This window comes from Colobus angolensis, unplaced genomic scaffold (genome assembly GCF_000951035.1).
Source record: "Colobus angolensis palliatus isolate OR3802 unplaced genomic scaffold, Cang.pa_1.0 Scaffold74, whole genome shotgun sequence".
Taxonomy (NCBI): domain Eukaryota; kingdom Metazoa; phylum Chordata; class Mammalia; order Primates; family Cercopithecidae; genus Colobus; species Colobus angolensis.
Genome location: NW_012121154.1, coordinates 9,581,177 through 9,591,656, shown reverse-complemented (window position 1 = coordinate 9,591,656; position 10,480 = coordinate 9,581,177). Strand labels below are relative to the sequence as shown.

Here is a 10,480-nt window from a genome sequence, read left to right as displayed (position 1 = left end):
GTAATTTCGGTTGCAGAGAGGGGGATGGCCGACGCTCTTATTTTCTGTATCGTTTCTTCCTCCCAGTTAGTGCGCTGCAGGATTTGTAAAAATCCATCTTGAGGACTCCCCTAGGTGTGTTTGGCTAGGGAGAGAGATGGAGGGAACGGGATGGGGGAAGGGTTTGGTCTTGTAAAAGATGCTTGGTTGATTGTTAGGCCATTTAGACGTGGTCGCGGGAATTCGTATTTGTGACACAGCGTTCAACCCCGGATAATCCTGTCAAAAAAGGGGTGTGGAGAGAGCACTGGCGTCAGCTGGAAGCTACCAGAGGCCTGAGCTTTTCATCCCTATTAGGGAAATGAGGTAGCGTGCAGGGCCCGAAGTGCGCTGTTTCGTAAGGTACCCTCCCTGCACCCTACTCTCCGCTGCGTATTCTTAAGTGGTTTGGGTGGTCCTGTTTGAAATAGCACCCTTCTGAAAGAATTTTCAGCCATATTCTTTTTTTCCTCCAGCAAACGATAAAAGCCAGGAGCTTTGACGATTTTTGGACAGGTTAAGCGGCTGCAGAATGTTTGAGCGTTAGAAAAAGGCGGATTCTTAAGGGTTCTTGTCAGACAGGGTCAATTTTGTTTTTAAATGTAGGCTAGTCGTATAATTTTTCAGCTAGTATTTCTTTAAAATAGGTGTTTCTGCCACTTCAGCTATGGATACATAATGATCTGACAATAGTGCAACATACAGACTAGTTGAAAATCAAATCTTTATGTGATCGCAAGCTTAAAGCGCATGATCTTTATTATAAATGTGCACTGCTACACACTGTTGTCAAATAACTTTTTTTGTTTTTTAGAAAAAAATGTCAAGCAGTTTTGGCATTGCTGATCTAACAGTAGCTTAGGTCATAAAAAATTCTCTGTTTGGATTATAATTATTTGTTTTCACAATTTAAAACATGCTGCATGTGCATGTAACAATAGTGCCACTTCTTCCTTGATATTTTTTGCCTGTAGCAAAACTTTGACATCTAAGCATAGCCATTAGGGACTCTGGTGCAATGTAAAGATCTCTCAGCTTCCGGGAGTGTTGCTTCTAGGAAAATGGTTTTGAGGATGGGATTTATGGTACTTTTATTCAGGAATTTTAGGTGGTTAGTATTTTAAAGCTATTTTGTTTTAACAATTATATGTAAAATTTAGGGTATAAGTGTCTGGAAGTCTGTCCGTAAGCAGCTTGGTATCATCACTAGTGTTTGTGGTGTGTAAACTGCACATTTGCTCTAAGTTCTCTGAAAGAGGAAGTAAATATGAGTGTTACATAGATGGAGTAATGGAGTATTTGAGAATAAGCATTCTTTAACAATTCTAACTTAAAATGTGGAGTACACAAATGGTCCTTAAAGTGAAATGGCTGTTAAAGAGGAGTTTTTATAGTCTAATTACATTTAGAATCCTTCTTCTTTTGAGGGTTAACACTAATATTAATCCTGAATATAAACAGTAATAGGTTTTACATTAAGATGTGGGAATGATCTTTTCCCATGACCTATGTGGATTTTTTGGAGTAGTGACAGGATATTAACACTACTGTAAGATTTTCATTTTTTCAGACAGAAATGCTCTTATTGAAAAACTATCAGAGAAAAAGATTGCTTTTCAGTGTCTTGGTGGTAAATTTAATGGTGAAAGTTTTTCCCTCGTAATTTGGGGAATACTTATATCTTTCTAAAGTTTGAATTTAACTGAATTGAGGTTCTGTTTTAACGAATTAAGAAGATTCTTTTTTTTTTTTTTTTTTTTTTTTTTTTGAGACGGAGTCTCGCTCTGTCACCCAGGCTGGAGTGCAGTGGCCGGATCTCAGCTCACTGCAAGCTCCGCCTCCCGGGTTCCCGCCATTCTCCTGCCTCAGCCTCCCGAGTAGCTGGGACTACAGGCGCCTGCCACCTTGCCCGGCTAGTTTTTTGTATTGCTAGTAGAGACGGGGTTTCACCGTGTTAGCCAGGATGGTCTCGATCTCCTGACCTCGTGATCCGCCCGTCTCGGCCTCCCAAAGTGCTGGGATTATAGGCTTGAGCCACCGCGCCCGGCCAAGAAGATTCTTAAATAGTGGTATTAACAAGTGGTATAGCAAGAATACATATATGCCTTTATTATAGATATAGTTGCAAATATGAAAGTCCTAATTTGCAATACAGTGCTCATTTCTCTGTGCTTTTGTAAAAATCTTGGTGAATGGGTGACCAAATGTTTGTTTAGGTATATACCTCTTTGTAGTGTTGCCCTAAGTTGGCTGTGCATAGTTCAGTAACCCCTCAATTATCCACAACTGGCTGAGTCAGAACCAGACATTAGCTATAAAGACACCTAAACAAGAAAGAGATTCTCCCTCAACAAAACAAAACTGAACCACACACACTCGAAAGGCCTAGCCTACACCCCAATTTGATTAAACAATTAAGCTCCTGTATTTATTTGTAGTTGGGCTTTTAAAAAGTCCTAAGTCAGAACTGCTTTATTTTTATGTTGGTGACCATTCTAACAGAACGTATTTAGATTAAATGAAAGCATGTATATGAAAGGGCCTAGCAGGGTATTCAATAAATGTTATTTGAAATCTGAAGCATAGTTATTAATTTTTTTAACCCTATAACTAATTAAAAGATGGGTGAATGCTGATAGAGGAAGGATCATTGACAGATATGAAAGTTAAAAATGATTAACAAGAGAATTATGAAAGTATACTAATACAGGCCCATTTAGTGCCAGGGCTTGATGCCTCACAATCTCTAAGGCCATCTTATCATATTGCTGTAGCTGACTTGCGTGATAGCTTGACTCACCAAGTAAAAATTAAGTTTCTTATAAAAAGGAAAAGTGCAAAACATTTTAAATTTTTTTTTTTTTTGAAATGGAGTCTCGCTTTTGTTGCCCAGACTGCAGTGCAGTGGTGCAGTCTCAGCTCACTGCAACCTCTGCCTCCTGGATTCAAGCAATTCTCCTGCCTCAGCCTCTAGAGGACCTGGAATTATAGGCACTTGCCAACATGCCTGGCTAATTTTTGTATTTTTAGTAGAGACGGAATTTCACCATGTTGGCCAGGCTGATCTCAAACTCCTGACCTTGTGATCCGCCCACCTTGGCCTCCCAAAGTGCTGGTATTATAGGCGTGAGCTGCTGTGCCCGACCAACATTCTAGATTTTTAAAACCAGAAAATAATCTGATTTTAGTGCTTATGGAGGTAATTTACTGAAGAGTTAATCAATATTCTTGTAAGACTGAATAAATTGTAGAATTGGTAAGTGTGGAAAGTAAAAGTGGACGTATACCAAGGGTATCCAAAATTTAAAATTATTTTATGGCAAACAACACAACAAATATTTAATTAGCTATCAATGTGCCTTCACTGACTCCAGTAACCAGTAAAATTTGTATAGATCTTCTAACTATTGTTAGTACTTTTGCTTTGTATTTGTTTACTTACTTTTTCCTTAAAATGAGCCTGTGAAGTATTTCAAGACGAAACCAGAGCATTTCACTGAATTTTTACCTTGAAAATGTAGTTGCAGAATTTAATGAAAATAGCAGCTTTTCTTAGAATCAAATAATTTGAGGTATATAAATGTGAGTGATGTCAAAGGGATGGGTGTCTGAAGATTTTTCTAACTATACTCTCCAGTATTGTGACTGCACAATTTTAGGTTAAATTCATATTCAGAGTTTTTAATCATATGACTAAGTATTTGTTTCTGCTGAAGGAATAATTTACTATGATTTTATTTTCTTGTGTAACCTTTTGTTTTTCATGTCTCATTTTTTTTCGTTTGCTTAGTTTTCTCTGGCAAAGTCTTTCTGTACCCTCCAGTAGCTCCATAAAATACTTCTCAGTACAATTTTCCACATGGACAAACCTGTCAGATAAACTTACGCATTCCATTTGTTCTTGTAGACATCCCTTCTGGGGCTGGGCGCGGTGGCTCACGCCTGTAATCCCAGCACTTTGGGAGGCCGAAGGTGGCGGATAGCCTGAGCTCAGGAGTTCAACACCAGCCTAGGCAACACTGAAACCCCATCTGTACTAAAAATACAAGAAGTTAGCTGGGTGTGGCAGTGTGTGCCTATAGTCTCAGCTACCTGGGAGGCTGAGGCATTGCTTGAACCCGGGAGGCAGAGGTTGCAGTGAGCTGAGATGGCATCACTGCACTCCAGTCTGGGCGACAGAGCGAGACTCCGGCTCAAAAAAAACAAAAAAACAAGACATCCCTTCTGTGCTTTTTAGTCTGGGTTGTTTCCTCTTTAGGCCTGCTGTATGGCTATCACCTTGGGACTTTCCTTAGCGACATTCTGGGAATTTCTTTAACTTTTGTTGAACTTTATTTTTCTGAATATTATGCCTTCCTTTTGGTTTCTTCCTTCATTTTGGATTTTCATTTTGGATTTCATCATTACCCTTTTACTTGACTGGCGGTTGAGAAATTTCTGCATTGGAAATAATTTTCCCTCAAATGTTTGAAGGTGGTATTCCATTATTGTCTGGTTCCCAAAGTAGATGTTAAGACGTCTGATCTCCAAAAAGTTGTCTATTCTACTATCTGGGGGATTTCAATCCTTTCACTAAATTTTATAATTTATGTATTTTTTTCTTTGGCGTTTTTCTTCACATCTCACTCTTCTGAACTTTCACTGAATTTTACTTTTTTTTTTTTTTTTTTGAGACAGAGTCTTGCTGTGTTGCCCAGGCTGGAGTTCAATGGCATGATCTTGGCTCACTGCAGCCTCTGCCTCCTGGGTTCAAGCAATTCTCCTGCCTCAGCCTCTCAAGTAGCTGGGATTACAGAAATGTGCCACCACGCCCGGCTAATTTTTTGTATTTTTAGTAGAGACAGGGTTCCGCCATGTTAGCCAGGCTGGTCTTGAACTCCTGGCCTCAGGTGGTCTGTCTGCCTTGGCCTCCCAAAGTGCTGGGATTATAGGCGTGAGCCACCGTGCCTGGCCTTCACTGAATTCTAAAGTTTTAGTTTTTATTTTTTTGAGATGGTCTTGCACTGTTGCCCGGGCTGGGGTGCAATGGTGCAATCTTGGCTCATTGCAACCTCTGCCTCCCAGGTTCGCGTGATTCTCCTGCCTCAGTCTCCTGAGTAGCTGGGACTACAGGCGCACACCACCATACCCAGCTAATTTTTTGTATTTTTTAGTAGAAACAGGGTTTCACTGTCTTGGCCAGACTGGTCTCCAACTCCTGGCCTCAGGATCTGCCTGCCTTGGCCTCCCAAGGTTCTGGGATTACAGGTGTGAGCCACCACACCAGGAAAAGTTTAAGCTTTTAATAAGAATTTTTAAGAGCTCTTGTCCTTTGTTTCAGTATTACAGTATTTTGTTCCTCTTTCATGGGTGCAGCATTTTCTGTTTCCTCTTCAAGGATATTACTTACAGCTTCTTTGAGGTGTTCTTCTGTTCTTCCTATTATTTTTGGTTCTTCTTATTTGTTTTGGTCACTTTCTTTTAGTTGGAGGTTTTGTTCAGATCTTCGTGATCATGAGCAAGGTTAATGACTAATGGACTGCCGTGTTTTTAATCTTCATTTCTTTTCTCTGGGTGCTGGGTAAGAAGGCTTTCAGTTTCTTCAGATAGAGGTCCTTTAATTTTCCTGTCTCTGTGTGGGTGGAATGATGGAGAGAGGAGGGGTGTCTTAGTCACTCGGGCTGCTATAATAAAATACCATAGAATGGGTGACTTAACAGAAATTAATTTTTTATAATTCTGGTGGCTGGAAGCCTGAGGTCAGTATGCCATCATGGTCAGGTTCTGGTTAGAGCTCTTTTCCCGGTCTGTAGATAACTGCCTTCTTCCTGTGTGCTCACATGACTTTTCCTATAATGGAAAGAAAAATCTCTTCCTTTTCTCTTTATAAAGCTACCAATTTTATTGGATTGGGACTGTGCCCTCTGACCTCATTTAATCTTAGTTACCTCCTAAAAGCCTTATTTTCAGATACAGTCACATCAGGCATTAAGGCTTCAACATACGGATTTTGAGGAGGCATGATTCCGTCCATAGTGAATGGCTTGGCAGAGGTAATGAGTTTATATGACAGCGTTCTAGTGCTTCATAGGGGAAGAAAGCTACAAGTCTCACCATTCATTTAGTAAGTTTTTACCTAGTCTCCCTGTTTTCATACCAGCATTTCACTTCCCTTTTCTGTGAGGGATACCCCTCATCTTGGAGCCACTCTGATTCAGTTTTGCTGAGGACTATACCTCCTGTTCCCTTAGGAGTGTGTGTTTGTGGGTATTCTGCTCTATTTCCTAGCGCCCTCTGATTTCTGAGCTTTTCTGGGGTATTGCAGGGTAAAGAGGATTGTTTGTTATTATCTCTCCCTTTATGCTAAGGCATTTACCATTATATCATTAGCTTTTTGTCTTTATACATTGTATTTCAGGTAATAGTTACAGTATCTCCTAGTTATGTCAGAAGTGGAGTATGTGTTTGTCTCTTTTTTCCTACTGTTTATTTTTATTTTTTTTTGAGAAGGACTCTCACTCTTTCACCCAGGCTGGAGTGCAGTGGCACAATCTGGCTCATTGCAACCTCTGCCTCCCAAGTTCAAGCGATTCTCCTGCCTCAGCCTCCCAAGTAGCTGGGACTACAGGTGCCCACCACCATGCCCAGCTAATTTTTGTGTTTTTGTAGAGATGGGGTTTCACTGTGTTGACCAGGCTGGTGTTGAACTCCTAACCTCAGGTGATCTGCCTGCCTCTGTCTCCCAAAGTGCTGGGATTACAGGTGTGATCCTGTTTGGGTATATTTTTAAGAGACAGGAATCTTGCTCTGTTGCCCAGGTTGGAATGCAGTGGCACTATCATAGCTCAGTGTAACCTTGAACTCCTGAGCTCAGAGGATCTTCCTGCTTCACCCTCCCCAGTAGCTAGGACTACAGGTGTGCAACCACACCCCGATACACTTACTCTTTTTGAGCTGATATACATCTGTTATAAAGGCATGATATTTTCACAGGGTGATTGTTAGAATTATGTGAACATGGTATATTGTAGAACCTGGCATATTGTTAGGCATTCATAAGGGATGCTAGTTCCTGACCTTACTTTCATACCTAACACATTGGAGACATGTAGTTTCACAAGTAAATATAATTTGTCTAATTTTCCCATGGTGTCCTGGTTTCTGAGACCACCTGATATGTTAGAATGAACCATACTAACTTTTTGAAAGAAGTTTTGTATTTCAGAAGTTTTAAGTTGGTTATAATAAATCTCATTAATTTTTCAGCAATCTCAAGTGAATTAAACTTTTCAAGTAATGGATAAACTACCTAACATAGGATATTGAAAAATAATGATAAACTTGTAACTTCAAAACATTTTCATTTTGAGTATACATTGAACTTTATGTTGTATATTTTATTTTTTCTTGAATTACAGATTGAAAAATTTAACTTTTTAATCACAAGATTTTTTATTAATACAAAAGAAACCAGTGTACCTTGAATTCTGGGTGTACTCATTATGCTACTTCAACAGTTTTTTTCACCTCCCCATCTCCATTTATTTATTTATTTTTGGCTCTAGCATTTTAAAGCATATTCCAGATGTAAATAATTTTACTAAGAAACAATTAGGACTGATTTTTTTTTTTCCCATTACATAACTAATAGTGCTTATGAAGTTTAAATATTAGCTAGGCACAGTGGCTCATGCCTGTAAACCCAGCACTTTGGGAGGCCGAGGTGGGTGGATCACCTGGGGTCAGAAGTTCAAAACTAGCCTGGCCAACATGGTGAAACCCCGTCACTATCAAGAATACAAAAATTAGCTGTGTCGGGCGCCTGTTATCCCAGCTACTTGGGAGGCTGAGACAGGAGAATCACTTGAACCTGGGAGGTGGAGGTTGCAGTGAGCCAAGATGGTGCCATTGCACTCTACCCTGGGTGACAGGCGACAAGTGAAACTCCGTCTCAAAAAAATAAAGTTTTAATTGTGTGTGTGTGTGTGTGTAAATGTGTAAATATACAAGTGAGATTCTTCCTTTACCCCAAACTATCATTAATTGATGTATCTGTGATATCTCAACCCCCATACTGTCATTAATTTGGTATATTGCCAGTCTAGAATAGATTTCCTTCTATATTTTCCAGATTAGCTCTTGTTAAAAATTTTTTAAAAAATTGTGATAAAATACATGTACCTTGACTTTTTAATATGACATTGACTTTTTGAAGATACCAGTCCAGCATACTTATTATCATGCAAATTTTCCTGTATTCATAATTTTTAAATAGTTATCTTATTGTGGTGATATTTACTTTATATTTCTTGTAAATTGGAAGTTAGCTATAAAGACTTTGTTAAATTCAGGTTAAACAGTTTTGGTGAGAGTGTTTCCTAGGTGCTCATATTACATCTCATCAGGAGGCATACAGTCTTTAGATTGTCTCATTATTAATGGTGTTAAATTTGATTACCTGATTAAGGTGACCACTAGGTCTCTCCATTGTAATGATTCTTTTTTTTTTTTGAGATGGAGTCTTACTTTGTCACCCAGGCTGGAGTGCAGTGGCTCGATCTCGGCTCACTGCAACCTCTGCCACCCGGGTTCCAGCGATTCTCCTGCCTCAGCCTCCTGGGTAGCTGGGATTACAGGCGCATGCCACCATGCCCAGCTAAGTTTTGTATTTTTAGTAGAGACAGGGTTTCATCATGTTGACCAGGCTGGTCTTGAACTCCTGACCTCAGGTGATCCGCCTGCCTCGACCTCATGATTACAGGCATGAGCCACCGCACCCGGCCTGTAATAGTTCATTTTTATATTTGCATTTAGCTTATAATCTGTGGGGTGATGCTTTGTGAATATCCAATTCCCTAACTGTCTTTTACTTAATAACATTTTCTTTTTTGTTTTTTTGTTTTTTTCTGAGATGAAGTCTCACTTTGTTGCCAAGGCTGGAGTGCAGTGATATGATCTTGGTTCACCGTAACCTCTGCCTCCCAGGTTCAAGCAATTTTCGTGCCGCAGCCTCCCAAGTAGCTAGGATTACAGGTGCCTGCCACCATACCCGCCTAACTTTTGTATTTAATTTCTTTTCTTTTTTTCTTTTTTTTTTTTGAGACGGAATCTTGCTTTTGTCGCCCATGGTGGAGTGCAATGGTGCAATCTCGGTTCATTGCAACTTCCGCCTCCCGAGTTCAAGTGATTCTCCTGCCTTGGACTCCTGAGTAGCTGGGATTACAGGTGCCTGCCACTACTCTGGGCTAATGTTTTGTAGTTTTAGTAGAGATGGGTTTTCACCATGTTGGCCAGGCTGGTTTTGAGCTCCTGACCTTATGATAGATCTGCCCGCCTTGGCCTCCCAAAGCGCTGGGATTACAGGCATGAGCCACCGTGCCCAGCAACTTTTGTATTTTTGATAGAGACAGGTTTTACCTGTTGGGCAGACTGGTCTCCAACTCCTGACCTCAAGTGATTTGCCCGCCTCGACCTCCCAAAGTGCTGGTATTACAGGCATGAACCACTAGGCCTGGCCTTAATGGCATTATATTGTTAATTATCCCAGCATAACCATTTCATTGGGGGGTTAAAGAATGATGCCAAATGATTTCTAAATATAGAATGAATTATTTTGGGGGGTGGGAAATTCGATATAAATTGCTCCTCCTATGTCTAGTTTAAAATTTGGCAATCTATTTTTATTTCAGATACCAGAGTAAATACTGTAAGTTTATTGTCATCTGTATGGTCAGAATCTTGTGGTAAACACTTTTATTGAATTCTTAATTCACCATACTTTGAATTTTGGAAGGCCACTTGCACAGTGCTTGTAGATAAAGATTGATTGTAGTAGTCCAGTTACAGTTGGTAATCTATTACAATATTGGTAACATGACCAAAAATAAAAAAACCCTGCCAATTTTTAAATATAGCAAATATGTATTACTGATACTGTGTATAATTTAAAATTATAATTTCTATTCCATGATGTCCTCTCTTGGCTAATATAAATTAACTGTATACCCATATGAATTCCCATTAAACTAGATTTTTTTTTGAGACAGAGTCTCACTCTGTCACCCAGGCTGGAGTGCAGTGGCGCGATCTCAGCTCATTGCAACGTCTGCCTCGGTTCAAGTGATTCTCATGCCTCAGCCCCCCAAGTAGCTGGAGTTACAGTTGTGCGCCACCATGCCCAGCTAATTGTATTTTTAGTAGAGACAGGGTTTCACCATGTTGACCCGACTGGTCTTGAATGCCCGACCTCAAGTGATCCACCAGCCTTGGCTTCCCAAAGTGCTGGGATTACAGGCTTGAGCAACTGCGTCTGGCCTTGAACTAGATTTTATGAAGTCATTCAGAGTAGGTATTGTTTTAGTGATCATTTATGACCTTTCCCTTATACTCAATGATTAATCTGAAGAAAAAATATATAATACCTTTTTATTAAGAAATTAATTTTATCAACCATGTTTGCATTACATATTTTTTTTTTTTTTTT

General features: G+C 39.7%; 1 protein-coding gene and 1 pseudogene across 1 annotated transcript in view; both read left to right on the top strand.

The window, feature by feature from the left end:
- The window catches only part of RSBN1L (round spermatid basic protein 1-like), a 107,356-nt gene continuing 96,876 nt past the window's right edge, over window positions 1–10,480 (top strand). Inside the window, exon 1 of the mRNA XM_011927712.1 lies at window positions 1–114. The gene's annotated coding sequence lies outside the window, so the exon portion shown is untranslated. The remainder of the gene's footprint in view (window positions 115–10,480) is intronic.
- LOC105501727 overlaps window positions 151–10,480 on the top strand; it is a 53,444-nt pseudogene continuing 43,114 nt past the window's right edge.